The 24,950-nt window shown below is 43.8% G+C and overlaps 1 protein-coding gene across 3 annotated transcripts in view; it reads left to right on the plus strand.

Annotated features, from left to right (window-relative positions):
• Positions 1 to 338: 338 nt before the first annotated feature.
• MOB3B (MOB kinase activator 3B) overlaps positions 339 to 24,950 on the plus strand; it is a 140,847-nt gene continuing 116,235 nt past the window's right edge. Inside the window, exon 1 of one of the 3 annotated variants that reach the window (XM_073635874.1) lies at positions 339 to 547. The gene's annotated coding sequence lies outside the window, so the exon portion shown is untranslated. Of the gene's footprint in view, positions 548 to 17,671; positions 17,814 to 24,950 lie in introns of those variants that run through there. The other 2 variants (XM_073635882.1, XM_073635891.1) reach the window with 2 other exon arrangements.

Genomic DNA, 24,950 nt, shown 5'->3' on the forward strand with positions numbered 1-24,950 from the left:
TTGGAAGATTTCTCCTCTATTACTTTTCTGGGAACAATCACAAAATGTGGGATTTTCTTTTACTTTGAATGATCATGGTAAACAGGACAAATAGAGGGGGGGTCTCCCTGATGGGGGGGGGCACAGACAGCAATAAAAACGTAATAGGTGTACTAATCAATCTCCACAACTAAAAAGTTTTTCCTTTAGTTATACTTTAATGTAAGCTCCAATAATCTGTGTGCTGAGTCTGCAGCTTCCTGAACTAAAGGAGAGCCGAGGAGGGAATGAGGGCAGTGACAACAAGGAAGTGGCCTTTACCTAATAGGACAGAGGATGGAGGCGTGCAGTCCCAGCGGACACCAGCAGGGGGAGCAGCCTGGAAGACGTCCTTGGCTCGCACAGTATGAATGAAGGAGCCGGAGGTATGGCATGCGTCTCACTCGGTGCGGGGGATCATCCGCTGCTGGAGTTTCCGTCCCGTCCTCATTACTGACATCTCCTGTCCGTACTTTCATTTTGGAGTAGAGGGATCGTCACCCATGGAGCGGAGGTCATGTGATCAGAGGTAGGAAAGTTCATGGAGTAGTCGCCTAGTCTTGGTATCACCTTCTTACGGGACGATCGTGGGGCGGATATACACTGAGCTCAGGAGGACCTAGTACTATCCCCGGGACACTCACTACTACACATCTCATCCTCACTACTACTTATCACACTTCTCACTCTACCCCATCTAGAAAAAAAGGACATGTTCACATATCTCCACCCATAATATTAGGACTTTGTTCGTTCACTCCACCCATATCAGGACTGTGTAAGTTCACTCCACCCATAATATCAGGACTGTGTAAGTTTACTCTGCATATAATATCAGGACTGTGTAAGTTTACTCCACCCATAATTTCAGGACTGTGTAAGTTTACTCCACCCATAATATCAGGACTGTGTAAGTTTACTCTGCATATAATATCAGGACTGTGTAAGTTTACTCCACCCATAATTTCAGGACTGTGTAAGTTTACTCCACCCATAATATCAGGACTGTGTAAGTTTACTCCGCCTATAATATCAGGACTGTGTAAGTTTACTCCACCCATTAAAGAAGGACTGTGTAAGTTCACTCCACCCATAATATCAGGACTGTGTAAGTTTACTCCACCCATAATATCAGGACTGTGTAAGTTCACTCCACCCATAATATCAGGACTGTGTAAGTTCACTCCACCCATAATATCAGGACTGTGTAAGTTCACTCCACCCATAATATCAGGACTGTGTAAGTTTACTCTGCATATAATATCAGGACTGTGTAAGTTTACTCCACCTATATCAGGACTGTGTAAGTTTACTCTGCATATAATATCAGGACTGTGTAAGTTTACTCCACCCATAATATCAGGACTGTGTAAGTTTACTCCACCTATATCAGGACTGTGTAAGTTTACTCCGCCTATAATATCAGGACTGTGTAAGTTTACTCCGCCTATAATATCAGGACTGTATAAGTTTACTCCACCCATTAAAGAAGGACTGTGTAAGTTTACTCCACCCACACTATCAGGACTGTGTAAGCTTACTCCACCCATAATAGCAGGACTGTGTAAGTTTACATCACCCCATAATATCAGTTTATTCTGTCCATAATAGTAGGAGGTTTTTAGTGTACTCCACCTGTAATATTAGGAGGTTGGGATCATAGGTGTTAATGTGGACCATGTCCTGTGTCAAGCAGCTTCTTCTTTAGTAGAGAAGTGATGTTAAAATGTGCAGGTCAGTAGTAGTAATTAGTATGATGAGGACACAGTGCGGTGTGAGGTCCAGATGTTTGGGTGAGATGTGAGGATTCCATAGGGAATCGGAAGGCCTTATCACCCATGTATTGCACTGGACAGTGGAGGGCTCCCATAGCTGGTGGTGGAGCCTGCCATGGATGTGTAGGGAGGGGAATGTGCACACTCTGCACTGCTCATCATTTTCTGCTGCTGTGGAAATTCCAGATCCCCAGAAAATACGTTTTCTGCATTGTCTGTTCTGTTCGGGGACGTCTAAACTTGGCAGGTCCTACCACTGACATACTGGAGTCATTCAGAGGTCACCTGACATGGCCAGTTTTGTCATCGTTTATGGACCAGCTGCAAAGACAGGCAATTACAAATTTGAATTAAAGTCCATATAATGGAAAAGCAATGTTTGTTTGATGCGGTCACAATACAAAAGTTGGCTGTCTCTACATGTTTCGCCATAATCATGGCTTCTTCTGGAGCTTTTGTAGGACCTTTATACAATGTTGCTAAAATAATAAACAATAAATTTTAATAAATACAAAAAAAGAGAGAAAATAGTACAAAGACGCCAAAGGGTCTGTTAAATTTACAATTCATATGTTTGCATAGTTACAACAAAATAAATAAAAAAAAATATGTGTATATATATATATATATATATATATATATATATATATATATATATGTATATTTTAGATAGATAGTCTGATAAATGCACTCTCACCCCACTTATGGGCGGCACAGTGGTGTAGTGGATAGCACTTTCACCTAGCAGTAAGAAGGGTCGCTGGTTCGAATCCCAACCACGACACTACCTGCCTGGAGTTTGCATGTTCTCCCTGTGCCTGCGTGGGTTTACTCCGGGTACTCCGGTTTCCTCCCACACTCCAAAGACATGTTGGTAGGTTAATTGGATCCTGTCTAAATTGTCCCTAGTATGTATGAATGTGAGTTAGGGACCTTAGATTGTAAGCTCCTTGAGGGTAGGGACTGATGTGAATGTAAAATGTATATGTAAAGCGCTGCGTAAATTGACGACGCTATATAAGTACCTGAAATAAATAAATACTTTAACCTACACTCTCACCTCAAGATTCCTCAGGGCCCGCCAGGATGTCTAATGAGGTAACCTCATTGGACATCCTGTAACTATGCAAATATATGAATTGTAAATTTAACAGACCCTTTGGGGTCTTTGTTTGTACTATTGTTTTCTCTCTCTTTTTTCTTTGTATTTATTAAAATTATTGTTTATTATTTTAGCGACGACATTGTATAAAGGTCCTACAAAAGCTCCAGAAGAAGCCATGATTATGGCGAAACATGTAGAGACAGCCAACTTTTGTATTGTGACCGCATGATCATTCATGTTCTGGTTTTAAAACTTTTATTGGTTTTCTAATCATGTATGTTTAAATAAAACTGAAATTTGTATTATCAATTTGATTTGATTTTTTTTTTTTTTTTGGTACCTCCAAAACTCCCAATCTTGTTTCTTGGTATTTTCTAATTTTATATTTAGGGGAGGTGGTGCCTGTAGAGAATTCTCCGATCTTTGGTAATAAATGTTATATTTTTCTCTGCAACAGGTTTTCTTCATCACCTTCCTGCTGGTGCTACACATACAATATCTCACAAAAGTGTGTACACCCCTCACATTTTTGTAAATATTTTATTATATCATTTCGTGTGACGACACTGAAGAAATGACACTTTGCTACAATGTAAAGTAGTGAGTGTACAGCTTGTATAACAGTGTAAATTTTCTGTCCCCTCAAAATAACTCAACACACAGCCATTAATGTCTAAAGCGCTGGTAACAAAAGTGAGTACATCCCTAAGTGAAAATGTCCAGATTGGGCCCAAAGTGTCAATATTTTGTGTGGCCACCATTATTTTCCAACACTGCCTTAACCCTCTTGGGCATGGAGTTCACCAGAGCTTCACAGGTTGCCACTGGAGTCCTCTTCCACTCCTCCATGATGACATCACGGAACTGGTGGATGTTAGAGACCTTGCGCTCTTCCACCTTCCATTTGAGGATGCCCCACAGATGCTCAATGGGGTTTAGGTTTGGAGATAAGCTTGGCCAGTCCATCACCTTTACCCTCAGCTTCTTTAGCAAGGCAGTGGTCGTCTTGGAGGTGTGTTTGGGGTAATTATGTTGGAATACTGCCCTGCGGCCCAGTCTCTCAAGGGAGGGGATCATGCTCTGCTACAGTATGTCACAGTACAGGTTGGCATTCATGGTTCCCTCAATGAACTGTAGCTCCCCAGTGCCGGCAGCACTCATGCAGCCCCAGACCATGACACTCCCACCACCATGCTTGACTGTAGGCAAGACACACTTGTCTTTGTACTCCTCACCAGGTTGCCACCACACACGCTTGACACCATCTGAACCAAATAAGTTTATCTTGGTCTTATCAGACCACAGGACATGGTTCCAGTAACGACAACCATGCAGACCAATTTAATGCAGTTTGCAGCGAATGGTCCGAGCACTGACAGGCTGAGACCCCCCCTCAACCTCTGCAGCAATGCTGGCAGCACTCATACGTCTATTTCCCAAAGACAACCATCTGGATATGATGCTGAGCACGTGCACTGAACTTTTGGTCAACCATGGCGAGGCCTGTTCTGAGTGGAACCTGTCCTGTTAAACCGCTGTATGGTCTTGGCCACTGTGCTGCAGCTCAGTTTCAGGGTCTTGGCAATCTTCTTATAGCCTAGGCCATCTTTATGTAGAGCAACAATTTTTCTTTTCAGATCCTCAGAGTTCTTTGCCATGAGGTGTCATGTTGAACTTCCAGTGACCAGTATGAGAGAGTGAGAGCGATTAACGCCAAATTTAACATACCTGCTCCCCATTTACACCTGAGACCTTGTAACACTAATGAGTCACATGACACCAAGAGGAAAAATGGTTAATTGGGCCCAATTTGGACATTTTCACTTAGGGGTGTACTCACTTTTGTTGCCAGCGGTTTGGACATCGATGGCTGTGTGTTGAGTTATTTTGAGGGGACAGAAAATTTACACTGTTATACAAGCTGTACACTCACTACGTTACATTGTAGCAAAGTGTCATTTCTTCAGTGTTGTCACATGAAAAGATAAAATATTTACAAACATGAGGGGGTGTACTCACTTTTGTGAGATAGTGTATATGTGTCAGCCAGCTCCACTCTTCTGTGCTGAGCAGGCGCTCATTGGTGTGCTTCCAACACAGTAACTGACCACTTGAATGGGCTGCCCTATGCGAGATTGTTGCTCCAAAGAAGCTCAGGGACCAAATTTGGGCATTGGGGCCAGGAGCAATTTTACACTTGCATTTAGTCGAACAACAACCGTGGCAAAATTGTGCCGTGTTTGGGGTGCCATTCAAGATGAACGGCACCCAAATGCACAACAAAGGATTTGCCACAATTTGGAATCACGGGCAGAATTGCAGCAATTCTGGCCGCACATCCAAATCGTGGCAAAACGCGGGACGTGCGTTTGTGTAGCGTTCATCTCAAATGGCACCCCAAACACTGCACGATTTTTATGATTCTAAATTTCCGATATGTGAACGAGGCCTTAGGCCCCATTCACACCTCCAGAAGTTTGTAGCTTGAAGCTCCAAAATGCTGGAAGAAAAAAAAAAAATGTTATTTTCTATGAAATTGGTTCACATTTCTCCTACAAGTTGCCTGAAACTCAGTTTTGGGACAGATTGGTGCATTTTTTTTTTTTTGTTCCCTAGAAATGCATGAAAATGCTTGATTCAAGTGTTTTTTCAGACTTTTTTCACACTTTTTTTGTCAGTGTGGGCACACTTTAAATCAGCCAGTGTCTACTTCAGGAAAGCCTTGCAGCATATGTGTGTGTTCAGTGTTCAGAGCGGGGCATTTTGTGCTGGGAAGCCGTCATAATTGTGGCCACACAGGATTCCCTTGTGGTTAGGAATACAGAGGCTGCCGGCATCACATCAACTGATGACGCACACCTGGTCCTATTCAGCCGCTGACCAGGAGATTCCCCAGCTGATAGCTGAAAGCCAGGAATGCTGGTGACGTCCTTAGAGTCCATTCACACAGGGGCAACACGACTTCCAGCACGACTTTGGGAGGCAACTTGGACACGACTTGAGTATGAATCACAGCACGACTTGGGGCAACTTACAACACAACTTGAAGTCGCCTCCAGGACAGGGAACTTTACAAGTGGCCAATCAGAGCTTATCAGCTGTGTGTGAGAAGGAGGGGGCTGGCTGTTTAGTAGAGGAAATTACTTTCTGTTTCTTTTCTGCTTCCTGTAAAGTTGCCTCAGTATGAACAGTGATCAGACTTGGAGGCAACTTCCATTGAAATCAATGGGTACAAGTTGCCTTCAAGTCGGATTGAAGTAGTACAGGAACCTTTTCTGAAGTCGGAGCGACTGCAGTAGTGTGCATTAAGACAGATCCATTCACTTACATTGATTTTTTCATGTAGCGTGACTTGAGGCGACTTGGGGCGACTTGAAGTCGGATCCAAAGTTGCCCCTGTGTGAATGGGCTCTTACCCAAAAAATGGCAATGGTCATTATTTGGACCATGTTTGACATTACCAGCCTCCCTGCCCCTTTGTTTACTTTCAGTTGTTGTCCAGATGGGGGATTCCCTGGCCATTAGACAATGGTTGCTCTTAGGGCTGCAACTAGCGATTATTTTCATAATCGATTAGTTGGCCAATTATTGTTTCGATTAATCGGTTTTAATAACCTTAAAAAAAAGTGTGGTGTATAATTTAGTATATATGTAAAGTTTAAAAAAAAAAGGCAATGCATTCTTAAATATCTATATGCAGTGTTAAATATAAATAACCAACTATATTGTTTAGGGAGCAAAATCTTTAATCAACTCTGAGAATAACAGACAGAAGAGATATATACTGTATATTAGAGAAGAGATGTATTGTATATACTATTAAAGTGTGAATCTGGTAAATATCATCAGACTCAAATCAAAATTTTTACTTAAAAAATGTCTTCCTTAAAAAAAAAAAATGTAATTTTAAGAACGTTCGTTCGATATTTTCTAATCGTTAGTGAGGTCAAATCGACATTCGTTTTCAACCACAGTGACGGGAAAATTTAGAAATAGAAAACTTCTTGGTCAAAGGAATTTTCAGACAGTGTATGTGGTTTTCGTTCAGAAATTACATTCATTTTAAAAACAGAAAGTTAAAAACAAGTGAAAATTTCAAACATGCTTTCATTCAGCGAATGTACAAAAATTTTTCGTCTGAAAATTGATCCATGTGGCCAGCATAGGGCTCGGTACACACCCATGCAGTTTACCTTTGATCTGTTTCTGCAGTGCAGTTTTTTGATTTTTGCACATGTGATTTTGCTGCGATTTGCGTTTTTGCATTTTTTTGGCCAATTTATTGTTGGGCAGATTAAAAAATACAAATTGCTGCCAAAACGTTTTACATGCTTTTCTGCAGCTTCTCCATTGAAGTCTGTTGAACCAAAAAAGTACCGTTTTGCGTTTTTAAAAAGTCCCTGACCCTTTCCAAGTACGCAGCGGCTCAAAAAAGCATAGATGTGAACGTGTCCCATAGGAAACCATGTAAATGAACTGTAGAGGGTTTCTGCAAAATACACCAAAAACACATAGATGTGAACCAGGTCTAAGACGTTTAGTAACATAATGGTGTTAAAAAAAAAAAAAGAGCCCTTTATCCCTTTCATGACTAAGCCTATTTTTGACATTTGGTGTTTACAAGTTTAAAATCTGTATTTTTCGCTAGAAAATTACTTGGAGCCCCCAAACATTATATATATTTTTAGCAGAGAATCTAGAGAATAAAATGGTTATTGTTGCAATATTTTTAATCACACGGTATTTGTGCAGCGGTGTTTTAAACGCAACTTTTTGGGAAAAGGGACACTTTAATGAATTAAAAAAAAAAACAAACAGTAAAATTAGCCCAATTTTATTGTATAATATTAAAGATGATGTTACTCCAAGTAAATAGATACCAAACATGTCATGCTTTATAATTGCACGCACTTGTGGAATGGCGACAAACTACGGTACCTAAAAATCTCCATAGGCGACGCTTTAAATTTTTTTTACGGTTACCAGGTTATAGTTACAGAGGAGGTCTAGTGTTAGAATCATTGCTCTCGCTCTGACGATTGCGGCGATACCTCACATGTGTAATTTGTACACCGTTTACATATGTGGGCGCGACTTCCGTATGCGTGTTCTTTGCTGCGCGAGATCGCGGGGATGGGGGCGCTTTAAACATTTTTTTTTCTTATTTATTTAAATTGTGTTTAACCACTTGACATCCATGCTATGGCTGAATGACGGCCACAGCGCGGACCTGAATTCCCGGGAGGCCGTCATATGAAGGCTTCCCATGTGAACGCACCCTACAGGGCGCGCGCCGAGCGCGCTGTGATCACTGAGTCACGGAGACTCGGGTGATCACCGATCCAAGTAAGGGGCTGGTCCTGGCCCCTTACCATGTGATCAGCTGTCAGCCAATGACAGCTGATCACATGATGTAAACAAAAGATCGGTAATCGGCTTTTTTTTTTTTCTACTCACGCTGACAGCGTGAATAGAAAAAAAAAAGGCGATCACCGGCTTGGATGCGAGGGACATCGGTCCTGAAGTGGAAGAGGCACATCTGCCTCATCTGTGCCCATATAACAGTGCCCCCTATCAGTGCCCACAAGTGCCACCTATCAGTGCCCACAACTGCCAGCTATCAATGCCCACCAGTAGTGCCACCTAGCAGTGCTGCCTATCAGTATAACTGATAGTGCCTATTATTGCCACCCATCAGTGCCCATCAATGCCGCCTATCGGTGCCCATCAGTGCCGCCTCATCAGCGTACATCAATGAAGGAGAAAAATTACCTGTTTTAAATTTTTTATAACAAAATATTACTTTTTTTTTTTTTTTAATTAGGTTTTTTTTTGCTTAAAAAATAAACCATTTTTGATCACCTTTATTGTTGTCACAAGGAATGTAACCATCCCTTGTGACAGTAATAGGTGGTGACAGGTCCTCTTTATGGTGGGATCGGGGGTCTAAAAGACCCCCGACCCCTCCTTTGCACTTCACAGTATTCAGATCGCCGCTGAGAGATCACAACACGGTCGTTACTGGAACAAAACAAACTCAGAAGTTTGTGGTAATGTGCAAGTACTCCTGCTGGACCGCAAATCCTCAGTGCTGCTATAAAAAGACTTTCAAGGGTTTTAATTTAAAGGTCACCTTTATAGAATAGGTTTTATGTTTCTTGCTGTATGCTGATACAAGTGCTCATGTGCATAAAGCCCCTTTCACGTGAGGTGGATTCTATTGCAATCAGATCTGTGAGCTGATCAGAGTGGGTGGATGAAACATCAGTGTCTGCTCAGTTTCTGCAGAGCGGACATTGACCGAGCCCAGACTTTGCTGTCTGTTTACAGCTGGTTACCTCTGATTCACTCAGCCCAAATGGAAAAAAAACCTCTTGCATTTTTTTTTTTTTTTTTTTTTTTTTTTGGAGGTCCTGGAGGTAAACGGACACCAGTCCATTTAGGCCCCTTTCACATGAACGGACTGTTCAGGTCCGCCTGTCAGTTTTTTGGCGGACCTGAACGGGCGCTCCATGTTAGCCTATGGAGCGACGGATGTCAGTGGTGACATGTCCGCTGACATCCGACCCGGTCCGATCCACTAAAATCAGACGGATGGCCCTACGTTCGCATCCGTCCCTATCGGGTCGGGTGAGATCTGATGAAAACGGACATGCTGTCTGATCTCCCCATAGCAATCAGCGGCGCTCGACAAGCCCCTCCCCGCTCAGTGAGCAGAGAGGGACCTGTCATCCGCCGTCTCAGCGGAGATCAACAGAGAGATCTCCCGCTGAGCTGGCGGACTCCGTGGCAGCGGATCTGCCTTGTGTGAATGAGGCCTTACACTTGCCTCTCCATTGGAATGCATCGACCTTCTGATTGGGGCCCCGCCCTGAAAAACTGACAGGCACACCTGATCGGAACAACCGTGTGAAATCTTTTTTTCAGTCCAGTCAATCCAATTTTACTTTTACTTGTATTTTCATTATATTGTATGATAACTTGTGACAGGAATGGCTTTAGCAGATGAACTCAGAAGACAATTTCACTTATAGTTGCCGATTATCTGTTGCTTTTGGTTTAGGCCGCTTTTTTTATTTATTTATATTTTTTACATCAGCGAGCTGCACTAATCACACCAAATTTGGCGTGCCAGATTGCCTTGTTTCCTTTATTCCACAGAACTTTAATGAAATCTCACTTGTGACATTTCAATATAGGTTTTTTTTTTTTTTTTTTTACAGCGGCAGCACTGTGATGTGGTGGTTTGCATTGCATTCTCCTGTGCTGAAAACTGTCTTGCGTTCTGTACTTTTTTTCTAGCAATGCTGTGATGCAGACTGACACCATGGGAAACAAGGTATTTTGCCTTGTTTATGCATTGGGGCTGCACTAGAAATAACAGCCTGCATAGTTGCAATGCATCTGGTGTGAATGAGCCCTTAATAATACACTTAATAAACCATTAAAAATCAAGCTCCCATTCTTAGCATTGCAGTCCGTTAACGTGTCCCCGTATGGCAGCATGAATATTTGAATAAGCTGATTTACACTCTAAAAAAAGTACATCTATTGTTTGTGGCAGCACACCGAAATGCAGGCTGTGCTCCACATACGTTCATCGGCAAGGTGTGTTGGGGAGGCACCACATTGCTCCAACAAGTAGTGTGTGCGTTCATGTGTGTTACTCAAAAGGTAGTAGTGTAATGCCCCGTACACACGGTCGGACTTTGTTCGGACATTCCGACAACAAAATCCTAGGATTTTTTCCGACGGATGTTGGCTCAAACGTGTCTTGCATACACACGGTCACACAAAGTTGTCGGAAAATCCGATCGTTCTGAACGCGGTGATGTAAAACACGTACATCGGGACTGTAAACGGGGCAGTGGTCAATAGCTGTCATCTCTTTATTTATTCTGAGCATGCGTGGCACTTTGTCCGTCGGATTTGTGTACACACGATTGGAATTTCCAACAACGAATTTTGTTGTCGGAAAATTTTATATCCTGCTCTCAAACCGATGGAAAATGTGTGATGGAGCCTACACACGGTCGGAATTTCCGACAACAAAGTCCTATCACACATTTTCCGTCGGAAAATCCGACCATGTGTACGGGGCATAAGAGGCGGTTGACAGTGCCGTGACCTGAAAGTCGGCACTTCAGGGAATTCCTGGGTAATCTTCCTGTAATGTCGGATCCAAATCACATCAATAAGATAAGGATCCAACTTGGAGGCAACTTCCATTGAAATCTATGGGTACAAGCCGGCTAGAAGTTGCCTTGAAGTAGTACAGGAACCTTTTCTGAAGTCAGAGCGACTTCAGTAGTGTACATTAAGACAGCTCTCGTTCACTTCAATAAAATTTATGTCCGGTGACTTGGGGCGCCCTGAGGTCTGAAAAGTTGGTGGATCCCAAGTCGCTGTAATGTGAACCGCCACTAAATTATCTTAAAAAGGACACATTTTACCCAACTATAGTTATAATATTATACAGGATTTATTATACAGGGTTTATATACAGTGGGGATAATTATTTGACCACCTGCAGATTTTGAATATTTGCCCACTTGCAAAGAAATGAAGGGTCTCTAATTTTTATCATAGGTGTATTTTAAATGATAGAGACAGAATATCAACCAAAAATCCAGATAAAACACATGATATAACGTTATAAATTAAGTTGCAGTTCAGTGAGTAAAATAAGTACCGTATTTGATCCCCAAGCAAAACATGACTTAGTACTTGGTGATGAAACCCTTGTTGGCAAACAGAGGTAAGACGTTTCTTGAAGTTAGTGACCAGGTTTGCTCACATCTCAGGAGGGATTTTGGTCCACTCTTCTTTACAGATCTCTAAATCCTTAAGGTTTCTTGGCTGTCACTTGACAGCTCCCTCCATACATTTTCTATAGGATTAAGGTCTGGAAACTGGCTAGGCCACTCCAAGACCTTAATGTGCTTCTTCTTGAGCCACTCCTTTGTTGCCTTGTTATGGGTCATTGTCATGCTGGAAGATTCAACCACGGCCCATCTTCAGTGTTCTGGCTGAAGGTAGAAGGCTCTCATCCAAGATTTTACAATACCCTCAATGTGGCAAAGTCGGACTGTACCTTTAGCAGAGAAACAGCCCCAAAGCATAATGTTTCCAGCTCTGTGCTAGACTGTAGGGATGGTGTTCTTCAGGTCATAGTGCAGTCAGCATTTTTCTTCCTCCAAACACTGCGAGTCGAGTTAATGCCAAAGAGCTCAATTTTGGTCTCATCTGACCACAGCACTTACTCCCAATTCTTCTCTGAATTATTTAGATGTTCATTGGCAATTTTAGACGGGCTTGTACATGTGCCTTCTTGAGAAGGGAGACCTTGCGGGCGCTGTAGGATTTTAATCCATGGTGGCGTATTGTGTTACCAATGGTTTGGTGACTGTGGTCCCAACTGCCTTGAGATCATTCACAAGCTCCTCCCGTGTAGTTCTGGGCTAATCTCTTACTTTTCTCATCCTCCTTATCCCATGAGATGAAATCTTGCATGGAGCTCCAGACTGAGGGCGATTGATGGTTATTTTGTATTTCTTCCATTTGCGAGTAATCGGTCCAACGGTCTCCTTCTCACCCAGCTTCTTGCTGATGGTCTTGTAGCCCATTCCAGCCTTGTGCGGGCCTACATTCTTGTCCCTGATGTCCTTTGACAACTCTTTGGTCTTGTCCATGATGGAAAGATAGAAGAATATAGAATTATAAGTAGAAATAGAAGAAAAAGATTCTGTGGACAGTTGTCTTTTATACACCTAACGAGTTGTTGTTAGGAGCACCTTCTTAAAATTGACCAGACTATTATGTGTACCACGTGAGCACTACTGTAGCCAGTCTGTGGGAGCCAGAATTATTGTTGGTTGGTAGGGGATCAAATACTTTTTCTACTCACTGAACTGCAACTCAATTTCAAACATTTGTATCATGTTTTTTCTGGATTTTTGGTTGATACAGTGGGGCAAAAAAGTATTTAGTCAGCCACCAATTGTGCAAGTTCTCCCACTTAAAAAGATGAGAGGCCTGTAATTGTCATCATAGTTATACCTCAACTATGAGAGACAAAATGTGGAAACAAATCCAGACAATCACATTGTCTGATTTTTGAAAGAATGTATTTGCAAATTATGGTGGAAAATAAGTATTTGGTCAATATCAAAAGTTCATCTTAATACTTTGTTATATATCCTTTGTTGGCAATGACAGAGGTCAAACGTTTTCTGTAAGTCTTCACAAGGTTGTCACACACTGTTGCTGGTATGTTGGCCCATTCCTCCATGCAGATCTCCTCTAGAGCAGTGATGTTTTGGGGCTGTCGCTGGGCAACACGGACTTTTAGCTCCCTCCAAAGGTTTTCTATGGGGTTGAGATCTGGAGACTGGCTAGGCCACTCCAGGACCTTTTGAAATGCTTCTTATGAAGCCACTCCTTTGTTGCCCGGGCGGTGTGTTTGGAATCATTGTCATGCTGAAAGACCCAGCCACGTTTCATCTTCAATGCCTTTGCTGATGGGAGGAGGTTTGCACTCAAAATCTCACGATACATGGCCCCATTCATTCTTTCATGTACACGGATCAGTCGTCCTGTTCCCTTTGCAGAGAAACAGCCCCAAAGCATGATGTTACCACACCATGCTTCACAGTAGGTATGGTGTTCTTTGGTTGCAACTCAGCATTCTCTCTCCTCTAAACACGACGTTGTGTTTCTACCAAACAGTTCTACTTTGGTTTCATCTGACCATATGACATTCTCCCAATCCTCTTCTGGATCATAGAAATTCTCTCTAGCAAACCTCAGACGGGCCCGGACATGTACTGGCTTAAGCAGGGGGACACGTCTGGCACTGCAGGATCTGAGTCCCTGGTGGTGTAATGTGTTACTGATGGTAGCTTTTCTTACGTTGGTCCCAGATCTCTGCAGGTCATTCACTAGGTCCCCCCGTGTGGTTCTGGGATTTTTGCTCACTGTTCTTGTGATCATTTTGACCCCACGGGGTGAGATCTTGTGTGGAGCCCCAGATCGAGGGAGATTATCAGTGGTCTTGTATGTCTTCCATTTTCTAATTATTGCTCCCGCAGTTTATTTCTTCACACCAAGCTGCTTGCCTATTGCAGATTCAGTCTTCCCAGCCTGGTGCAGGTCTACAATTTTGTTTCTGGTGTCCTTTGACAGCTCTTTGGTCTTCACCAAAGTGGAGATTTGAGTGTGACTGAGGTTGTGGACAGGTGTCTTTTATACTGATAACAAGTTCAGACAGGTGCCATTAATACAGGTAATGAGTGCAGGACAGATGAGCCTCTTAAAGAACAAGATACAGGTCTGTGAGAGCCAGAAATCTTGCTTGTTTGTAGGTGACAAAATACTTATTTTCCACCATAATTTGCAAATAAATTCTTTCAAAAATCAGACAATGTGATTGTCTGGATTTGTTTCCACATTTTGTCTCTCATGGTTGAGTTATACCTATGATGACAATTACAGGCCTCTCTCATCTTTTTAAGTGGGAGAACTTGCACAATTAATGGCTGACTAAATACTGTTTTGCCCCACTGTATTGTCTCTAGCATTTAAAATAGTCGTATGATAAAAATAAAGGACCCTCCATTTTTTTTTAAGCAGGCATACTTACAAAATCTGCAGGGGATCAAATAATTATTTTCCCCACTGTAGTGCCAACAAATTGTGCAGAGCTTTACAACATGAGGGCAGATGGTACAATTACAATACTATTCAATACAGGAGGAATCAGAGGGCCCTGCTCATTAGAGCTTACAATCTAGAAGACAGGGTCAGGTGATACAAAAGGTTATAGCTGTGGGGTATAAGCTGATGGAGAAAATAAACGTACAGGTGTTTAGTGCAGACAGGGTTGGCTTCTCTAAGTGTCGGTTCACACTGCCGCGACTTGGGATCCGACTTGTCACCCCAAGTCATTTGACATTGGGAATTACATTATAGTCAATGAGAGCCGTCTTAATGTACACTACTGAAGTCGCTCCGACTTCAGAAAAGGTTCCTGTACTACTTCAAGACGACTTCTAGATGACCTGTACCCATAGAATTCAATGAAAGTCGCCTCCAAGTCAGATCCTCATCTATAGTGAAACGACTTTACAGGAAAAAGAAAAGATCATGAGGGGGAACTCCACGCCAAATTTTAAATAAAAAAAAAAAACGGCATGGGTTCCCCTCCAAGAGCATATCAGGCCCTTAGGTCTGGTATGGATTTTAAGGGGAATCCCCTATGCCGAAAAAACGGTGTGGGGGTCCCCCCAAAATCCATACCGGACCCTTATCCGAGCACGCAGCCCGGCCGGTCAGGAAAGGGGGTGGGGACGAGCGAGCCCCCCCCCCCCCCGAACCGTACCAGGCCGCATGCCCTCAACATGGGGGGGTAGGTGCTTTGGGGAAGGGGGGCACCCTGAGGCCCCCTCACCCCAAAGCACCTTCTCCCCATGTTGATGAGGGCAAGGGCCTCTTCCTGACATCCTGGCCGTTGGTTGTCTGGGTCTGTGGGCGGGGGGCTTATCGGAATCTGGGAGCCCCCTTTAATAGGGTGGGGGACCGGGATCTGGGGGCCCCCTTATGTGAATGAGTAGGGGTACATTGTACCCCTACCCATTCACCTGGGGGAAAAAAGTGTCAATAAAAAAACACACTACACAGGTTTTTAATTTATTAGGCAGCTCTGGGGGTCTTCTTCTGACTTCTCTGCTCTCTCCGGCCTCTTCTCCTGGTGTCCGGTTCTTCTCCCTCTCTCCAATTCTTCTGCTGGGCTCCTCCGCTATCTTCTGCTCTTTTGCCGCTCTCTTGCTAGCGGTGGCCCGGTCTTCTCCATCGTCTTGTTCCCTCTTCTCTTCTTCCGATGTTGACACGACGCTCTCTCCCGCTGTAATGCCGTGTGCGCAATGACTTATATAGGCACGGGGCGTGGTCACCGGGTGACCCCCGCCCCTTATGACATCACAGTCCCGGGGCATGATGGGACTGATGTCATAAGGGGCGGGATCACCTGGTGACCACGCCCCATGGCTATATAAGTCGTTGCACACGACATTACAGCGGGAGAGAGCGTCGTGTCAACATCGGAAGAAGAGAAGATGGAGAAGACCGGGCCAGCGCTAGCAAAAGAGCAGAAAATAGCAGAGGAGCCCGGCAGAAGAACCGGAGAGCAGGAGAAGAGGCCAGAGAGAGCGGAGAACTCGGAAGAAACCCCCGAAGTTGGAAGAAGACCCCCGGAGCTGCCTAATAAATTACTTAAAAAACCTATGTAGTGTGGTGGTTTTTTTTATTTTATGTCACTTTTTTTTTTTCAAAGGGGGCTCCCGGATTCCGATAAGCCCCCCGCCCACAGACCCTGACAACCAACAGCCAGGGTTGTCAGGAAGAGGCCCTTGTCCACCTAATCATGGGTACAAGGTGCTTTGGGGTGGGGGGGCCGCAGGGCGTCCCCCTTCCCCAAAGCACCTACCCCCCCATGTTGAGGGCATGCAGCCTGGTACGGTTCAGGAGGGGGGGGTCTGCTATGGATTCTGGGGGGACCCCCATGCTGTTTTTTCGGTGTAGGGGGTTCCCCTTAACATCCATACCAGACCTAAGAGCCTGGTATGTTCCTGGAGGGGAATTATCGCTGCAATAGGAAAATGTGTTTTTCCTATTGCAGCGAGTGCGAGATGTACAGTACCCTGTCACCGAGAACCAGCACAATGGGATCGCCCTGGAAACACATTCTCGCGGGTAGGTACTGTATGTCACAAGAGCTCATCAGCTCTGATTGGCCGCAGGCAAAGTCGCCTGTCCTGGGGGCGACCTGAAGTCGTGTTAAGTCGCTCAAAGTCACGTTGAATTTGCCTTGCTAAGTCGCGCTGCCCCAGTGTGAACCGACCCTAAAGAGGTTTTCAGGGATCACCTAAAGGTGGACAGAGTTGGAGAGAGTCGGACAGATTGGGGTAAGGAGTTCCAGAGGATGGGAGAGGCTCAGAAATCCTGGAGGTGAGTATGAGGAGAGGATAAAGGGTATACTGATTGTGGATAATATTTCTGTTGCTCCTGAGCTAAAAACTTACCGTAATCCAATATCCTAGTTCATTTTCTGGATAAATAAATAAGATATTTAGCTTTATTTATTAAAACGTGAGGAAAAATATTTCCTATTGCACATAGGAGTTACTTGGATTGCATGGAGGAATGTGATGGAGTATGTACAGTGAGTACTAATGCCGCGTACACACGACTTTTCGACCGGACTAGTCCGACGGATCGAATCCGGCAGACGATCCGACCGTGTGTGGGCTCCATCGGACCTGCAGCGGACTTTTTCGGTCAAAAATCTGACAGACTTTAGATTTGGTACATGTTTCAAATCTTTCCGACAGACTCGAGTCCGGTCAAAAAATCCGCTCGTCTGTATGCTAGTCCGACGGACGAAAACCCACACTAGGGCAGCTATTGGCTACTGACTATCAACTTCCTTATTATAGTCTTGCCATACGTCATTGCGTACAAATCCGTCGGACTTTGGTGTGATCGTGTGTAGGCAAGTCCGTTTGTTCAGAAGTCCGTCGGAAAGACCGTCGGACCAGTCCGGTCGAAAAGTCCGCCTGTGTGTACGCGGCATAAGAGTTCTTCCTTCAGACAGGATAGGAAGGGGGGACCCATTTTGTACATTTTAGGCTTTAATGGTCTTTTTTTTTTTCTTTCAGTCTGAGAGCTGTATCATTAATGGATAGTTTGTTAGAAAGTGGAAGTGAAACTATACAAGCGTGCTGAGTCTACATTTTCTATGGGTGGGGATTTTTTACTGACGTGTATTCATTAGTTCAGAATACTGAATTCCAGACTTTGCTTGAATGTAGCCTGCTAGGGTTTAAACATGATGTGTCTGCTCCTCAGAAGGTACTATGGTGAGTTTTATTTTTGTATTTATGTATATGTGCGTTCAGTGAATGGGCAGCCCTCATTGTTTTCAGCCCAACTTGCCAGAGGTCAGACAGACTTGTACTGACACAGCTGAATGCGGGTCCTGAAAGCAAATCAAAAGAATATTCTGAGGGCGTGTATCAGCATGAATTTGGAATGAAGCATAGCACCCTTGCAGACAGGTCTGTACAGTGCCTGTGGGCTGTCTTTACCCCGTAGTAAATGGAACCAAATGTTACCACAGCTAGGGCCTTTCTATGCCTTGGTGTGTGTGTATGAATTCAGACAAAAACTCAGACCTGAACCGGTGAACAGAAATGCATCGGACCCCAGGCACAAAACTGCGGCTGCACCTATGTGAACCCTGCATGAAACTAGGCTGCCTCCTCACATCAGGCTTTGGGCACCAAATCAGCAAAAGCGGGGAAGGGAAGAGGGACGCCAAGCAGCCATATAGTGTAGGAAGTCAATTTACTAAATGAACATGTAAAAGCAATCATGAATGCACTCACAAATGGGGAATCGTGAGCATGGAATTGTGGGGAGAAGTCAAAACGGTGAATCCATAGCCTGGCAGTGTCGGCACTATAGAGATTCACTGACGCCACCATGGATAAACCAAAACTTTACACAGGATCGTCGCTGAACCCTCTTCCTACTTGTATGTAGGATGCTGGGATACACGTTTTGCGACACACATTATCCCCTTCATCAGTCTACCTAATAGTTACCCTCTGGGGATATAAATTCTGATCACGCTCAACAGGGATATAATAGATAGATAGATATGTGTGTGTGTGTAAACGCTTATAAATAATGAATTCTTAATTCAGATCAAATGTTAGATATAAAAATAGAACTATGGATTTTAATGTAATATCGCTCCTATTATACATGGACAATAGACAGTGAACACATGATATGAAATTAAATCATAGGATCTGAGTAGAACAAGAAGTCTAAAGTAACCAATGAACTGGAAATCCCAATAAAAATTAAACGGGTGAAGGATAGATGATGACTCAAAAGGGAACCTAAAAAGGGATGTTAAATCTTCTTGCTTTCCCCATGACTCAGAATCCAGAAATGTCAGTGCAGCACTTGATGAAAGATGCAAGGGTCTGTCAGGAGTCCAGAAACTCATTGACCTTTTATACACACACACACACACACACACACACTCACTAATTACAAGCAAACAGATCACAGGTGAGGATGGTTACCTTTAATAGCCATTCAAATCCCTTTGTGTCAACTTGTGTGCATGTTATCAGGCCAAAATCACCGGGGTATGTAAACTTTTGATCAGGGTCATTTGGGTAGTTTCTGTTGTCATTATGATTTAAAAAGAGTAAACGCAGTTGATTGATACTAAATGGCTTCAGCCAAACACTAACCATGAGTGAAAGAAAAGTTTTTGTGTTATTTATATTTTCTGAAAAATGGCCAAGAAATCATAAAATCTGCCAGGGTATGTAAACTTATGAGCACAACTGTATGTTCACCTTGTAACCTGGAGGACAGGTAGCAGGTACAAAGCTCCCTGGGATGAGCAGTCTTTCAGGCACAGATACCAAATCCAGTGAGGTAGTGATAAACAGTACGGTGTTTATTTGTGATATATACAAGTCTATATACAGGTGCTGTACAGGGTTCCAGAAAAACAAATCGGAAACAAAATAGGCAAACAAAAACCTAGCCATGTCTCGGCACCAACTATACAATGTTTACAGGTCCTAACTATCAGGCCAAGCAAGCCTACAACTTAATAGCTTTTACCACCCTTTTGCTCTCTTAGACAGAAGTTGTCTGGGGTTCCCAGGCCAAGAGCACGGTTTGTCTGTCTCAGGTGAGTTTAAATTGACCTGGGGGAGAGGACCAAGATCCGAACTGGGCCATGGATCAGAGATCCCTGAACGTGTATGAGAGGAGACTGGGAGATGTATAAACCCCCAACAGGACTTTTCCCGACTCTCTCGGGGTCGCTCTGCTACAACCTTTAGACCTACAAGACGTCAGATGTGCAAGCTCAGGATTTTTCTCCCTGGCTGAATGGAGAGGGAGAAGGAGAAGTGATGAGCTGGGTCTTCTTAAGCAAGACATACATTATACAATTTTCTTTCCTTCAACCACGGGTTGAAGGAAAGAAAAATTCTCAACTCCCTCCCTTGTGCAGCATTACTGTACTCTGACAGCGGGAGGTTTCCCAGCCGCCAGAATACAATGATCACTGCAGGCAGCTATAGTTACCAACAGCGAACACTTGAAAAAAAAACACAATAGGCTGGTTGTTTAACCAGCCTGCCCATACACAGATCGAAATTTGTCAAGTTCCTGCTGAACCAACAGAATTTAGATCTGTCTATAGCTGGCCTTACCTTAGTGGGAAAAATATTAATTAGAATGTTTCCTAACATAAGCAGACAATGTTCCCCCAGCACTGGCTGAATCCGTAAGGCCTCTTTCACATGGGACATTTTACTGCACCCCTAAAAGCATAGATCTGGAGGGGGCTGTACACATGCCGCAGCTGTGATGCTTTGTTTACAGGCCAAGCCAGTTTGACTCAACATGTCTAATTGACAGGCAGCACCACCTGTCAAACTTGCCTATTGATGTTAATAGGATTGTGCTGCAACCGTGAGCCAAATATTAGGATTGCTGTTGCAGCATGTTGATCCCCCAAAAAACTCTGTTCAGCAAAAAAAAAAAAAAAAAAGACTTGGCATTCACTAGGCATCAGGCATGTCTCCTGAATGCCTGACAGTGGATGTGTAGCCACTTTCTAGAAAGTGGTCCACTGCAGATCACTTTTCAGAAGCTGCCCCATATGTGAACCTAGCCCTGGTCTTTTGTATTGTGTTTATGCTTTAAGGGGCTAGTCCACTCAAAATTAAATATTTTATTTATGAAGGATCCATAAGCTGACTATAGACGGTTCAAATCTCGACTGGTTCAGCAGGGACCTGCCAAGATTCTAACCATTGATTGACTTTTGTACAACCAGCCTGTCAGATTTTACATGATTATAGCCGCTAGCAATAATCCCGATGTTCTGGCAGAGATGGCGACCCCGGAAAAGAGTACACAATGGCTCAGCCAGAGTCAGTGTGGATGGGGGAACCAAGCGATTTTCTTTCCTGCGACCCGTGATTGCATGAAAGAAAGGTTGCATAATCTATGGCCTGCCTTAGCTTTCTTTATCCCTTGCTGGCTCTCCCTATTGTTTTTTCTGTCACATATTCTCTTCCTTCCTCCTGCAATATGTATAATGTAACATGCAATAAAAGTGTAGAAGGAAATTTGTGACCTCCTTGTATTAGCCATAGCTGGTATGTAGACTCGTGAAGTCAGATGAAGAGCTTCCATCACCAAAGTCCTAACGAGAAGTAGGGATCCACTGGATGAATCAATACTGCTGGCATGTTAAAAAAAAAAAAACTGAGGTGGACTAACCTTTTTAAGGTGTTCCATTTCCCATGAGAAATATTGTAATATTGAGTATTGCATTTGGAAGACAAGTATTTACTTGGCTAAGGCAGTTTCTTCTGCTGCTGGTATATAGATAAGGTTTACAGTCTGATTCCTGTTGCTCAACAACTTCTATGGGCTAAAAGTCCTTTTATCTGTGGAATGTTGCCTGGTCACAATACCAATAGCAGAATGAAAGCAGAGGTCAGACTTGTAAGAGATGAGGGATTATTGAGGAACCTATACTAATGACAGCACAACCTTCACATTGTACTTTAGCTGTTTTTGTGACCGCAGACTGCACAGTTTGTCAAAAGGCAAAAACTTCCATGATGGAAATGGATCAGACTTATTTGTCTGTAAAGTATATTGAAGGTCATTTGTCAGCCAACCCAAAGTCACTGAAGGAAGATCCGCCCTTCTTACCCATAGCGGCCAGAGTTTGAGGGTCACAATGCCATTGCATTATAGGCGAGGCTATATTTCAAGGTTTAAGGTCCAATGACACTAGCCGCCTTGGCCAAAGCAGTCCTTAAGAACGAGGTCATTTGCCTTAGGTCCTAGTACTTCAGTTGACACCAACATGCCGATTCAGTGTCCTCTGGGGAAAAAAATGTGTTGAATTTGTGTTAAGCTTGTTCTGGTGCATTGTACTGCAGCAGGTAACAATAACATAAGAAGTTAAAAAAAATAAAGAACGCATATGAATGGATTGCAGTGCATGTTGAAGTGTTACTAGACCCACAACCCTAAAATCCTTCTGTGTATGTAGTAAAGCATGCTTGTTATACTCGCTGTGGAACCTTAGGGGTTAATCATCTGCATTGTGTAAAAAGGCAGTTTTTTTCTCTGATCCTCCCCTTCTTTCATAGTTCCCAATCCATCTCCTGATAGTACGGAGCCTTGGGGGGACTCTGCACATGCTCAGTTTGGTGTGTATTGCTAAAGTGTGTTTTTTTTTTTTTTGTCTTGAGATGGTACATGTAATCAGCACAGGGCCAATCACCACTGTCCAAACAAAGTCAGGGGGTCATGCAGCCTCATAGGACAATCAGAGCAGAATGAAAACTCCTCCTACAAGCTTTAACCAGACACTGATAGAAGTCACAAGACTGCTATATACTTATTTACTAGAATGATTGCATTTCCATGTTCTGTGTTGCACACCAGTGAATGAGCTTTGTACAAACAATATCGGGTGTGGTGTAAATGGGCCATAATGCTGCTCTAGGTTCATTGTACTTACGGGATATGTCTGTCCATTTTAATTGTCACTTCAGGGATCTAGATCAGTGGCCTGCAAACTACGGCCTTTTGCTTACCTTTATTTGGCCCTTGAGGCACAATTCCTGCCACTGGCACCAGCGATTGGGCACAATTCCTGCCACTGGCACCAGCTATTTACTCCCCCCTAATACCAAAGATCAGGAATTGTTTAATCCCACTGGGCACAGTCCAGCCCTCCTAAAGTCTTAAAGACAGTAAACTGGCCCTTTCTTTAAAAAGTCTGGAGACCACTGATCTGGAATATTGTGCATATATGGTCTGTGCAGCAGAAGTAGCCATATATGGGTGGTATACAGCGGCCGCAACTCACGTGACTGGCCTAAAGATCACCCTAAAAAGGTATTTACAAACCTTGTTTTTAGAAACGACTTACAAAGTGTGGTATGCCTCCCTATAATAGAGGGGCTGCCAGTAATTTATGAATTTGACTTAACAAACACTTTAATCTGTTCCACGACTCTGGTCGCGAGCCAAATTGGTCGCAAATTTTCCCATAGGGTTCAATGTAAATCAGGTTAATCCGTTATGAACTTTGTTTCATATTTTTGTGGTTAAAAGAAAAAAAGTACAATACAGTATGAAGAGAGAGAACACTAACCTTGCTGGAGACAACTTCTGGTGTGGAGGAACATTCTTGTCACCTGCATTTCCGCTCTGCACATTCTTGTCACCTGCATTACCGCTCTGCACATTCTTGTCACCTGCATTACCGCTCTGCACATTCTTGTCACCTGCATTTCCGCTCTGCACATTCTTGTCACCTGCATTGCCGCTCTGCACATTCTTGTCACCTGCATTACCGCTCTGCACTTTTTTTTTTTTTTTTTCCAACAACATGCTTGCTCTGAACACTCTTGCCACCTTCATTACTGCTCCGCACTTTCTTCTTACCACCATGCTTGCTCTGAATTTTCTTTGGAGCCATACTGTATGTCTGGTACAGTACAATGTGATAAAAAGCACACAAAAAAGCTTTACAGCAAGTGTGCATAGGGCTGTTCAGTACTGTACAGAATGTGCTAAAAAGCACACCAAAAAGCTTCCCAATACTGTAAGTGTCTTCACAGTACATTTTCAGTGTCTCTATGACCTTGATCTCGCCTACAAGAGGTCCCGACCACGTGTCAGAGCAGGGAAGATGTCCGCGGCTCGTGTTTGTGAACTGAAGCGGAGTTTGCGTACCGAGGCAAATTTTTGGAACTCTTCTGTTTGGGAACAGAGTTGTTTGTGAACAGAAGCGTTCATGAACCGAGGTATCACTGTACTCTGATAAAGGATAGGCCCTCTACAGATTATGTAGGCTGGCTCTCTGTTGTACATAGACCTATTTTGTACTTTATTGGTTAATGTGTCATTTTTCCAGAACTGTGTAAGAGGCCCAATTTTCATGCTTCACAATGATAGGAAGGATCAAAAAGCGACGTCGCTATGAACGCTTGGCCGCCACAAGCCAGTTATCCCTGTGGTAACTTTTCTGACACCACCTGCTTAAAACCCAAAAAGTCAGAAGGATCGTGACCGCTTATAATTGCTACTGGACATTTCAGCTTATGGGTGGCACAGTGGTGTAGTGGTTAGCACTTTTGTCTAGCAGTAAGAAGGGTTGCTGGTTCGAATCCCAACCACAACACTACCTGCTGGAGTTTGCATGTTCTCCCTGTGCCTGCGTGGGTTTCCTCCGGGTACTCCGGTTTCCTCCCACGCTCCAAAGACATGCTGGTAAGTTAATTGGATCCTGTCAAAAATTGTCCCTAGTATGTATGAATGTAACTTAGGGACCTTAGATTGTAAGCTCCTTCAGGGTAGGGACTGATGTGAATGTACAATGAATATGTAAAGCGCTGCGTAAATTGATGGCGCTATATAAGTACCTGAAATAAATAAATAAATATTGTTACATATTGTTACAACTCTTAGGCTCGATTCACACAGGGGCAACACGACTTCAACGCGACTTTGCAACGCGACTTCAACGCGACTTGTGGATCCGACTTTGCCCTGCGACATGTGTCCGACTTTCAATGAACGGGGATCCGACTTGGATCCCCGCCACTGTGTTTGGTATGAATCTTTAGGGGGAACTCTGCGCCAAATTTTAAATAAAAAACCGGCATGGGTTCCCCCTCCAGGGGCATACCAGGCCCTTGGGTCTGGTATGGACCTTGAGGGGAACCCCCTACGCCGAAAAAACGGCGTGGGGGGTCCCCCCCAATCCATACCAGACCCTTATCCGAGCACGCAGCCCGGCCGGACAGGAATGGGAGTGGGGACGAGCGAGCGCCCCCCCCCTCCTGAACCGTACCAGGCCGCATGCCCTCAACATGGGGGGGTTGGTGCCTTGGGGGAGGGGGCGCTTTGCGGGC

This window comes from Aquarana catesbeiana, linkage group LG01 (assembly GCF_042186555.1).
Source record: "Aquarana catesbeiana isolate 2022-GZ linkage group LG01, ASM4218655v1, whole genome shotgun sequence".
Taxonomy (NCBI): Eukaryota; Metazoa; Chordata; class Amphibia; order Anura; family Ranidae; genus Aquarana; species Aquarana catesbeiana.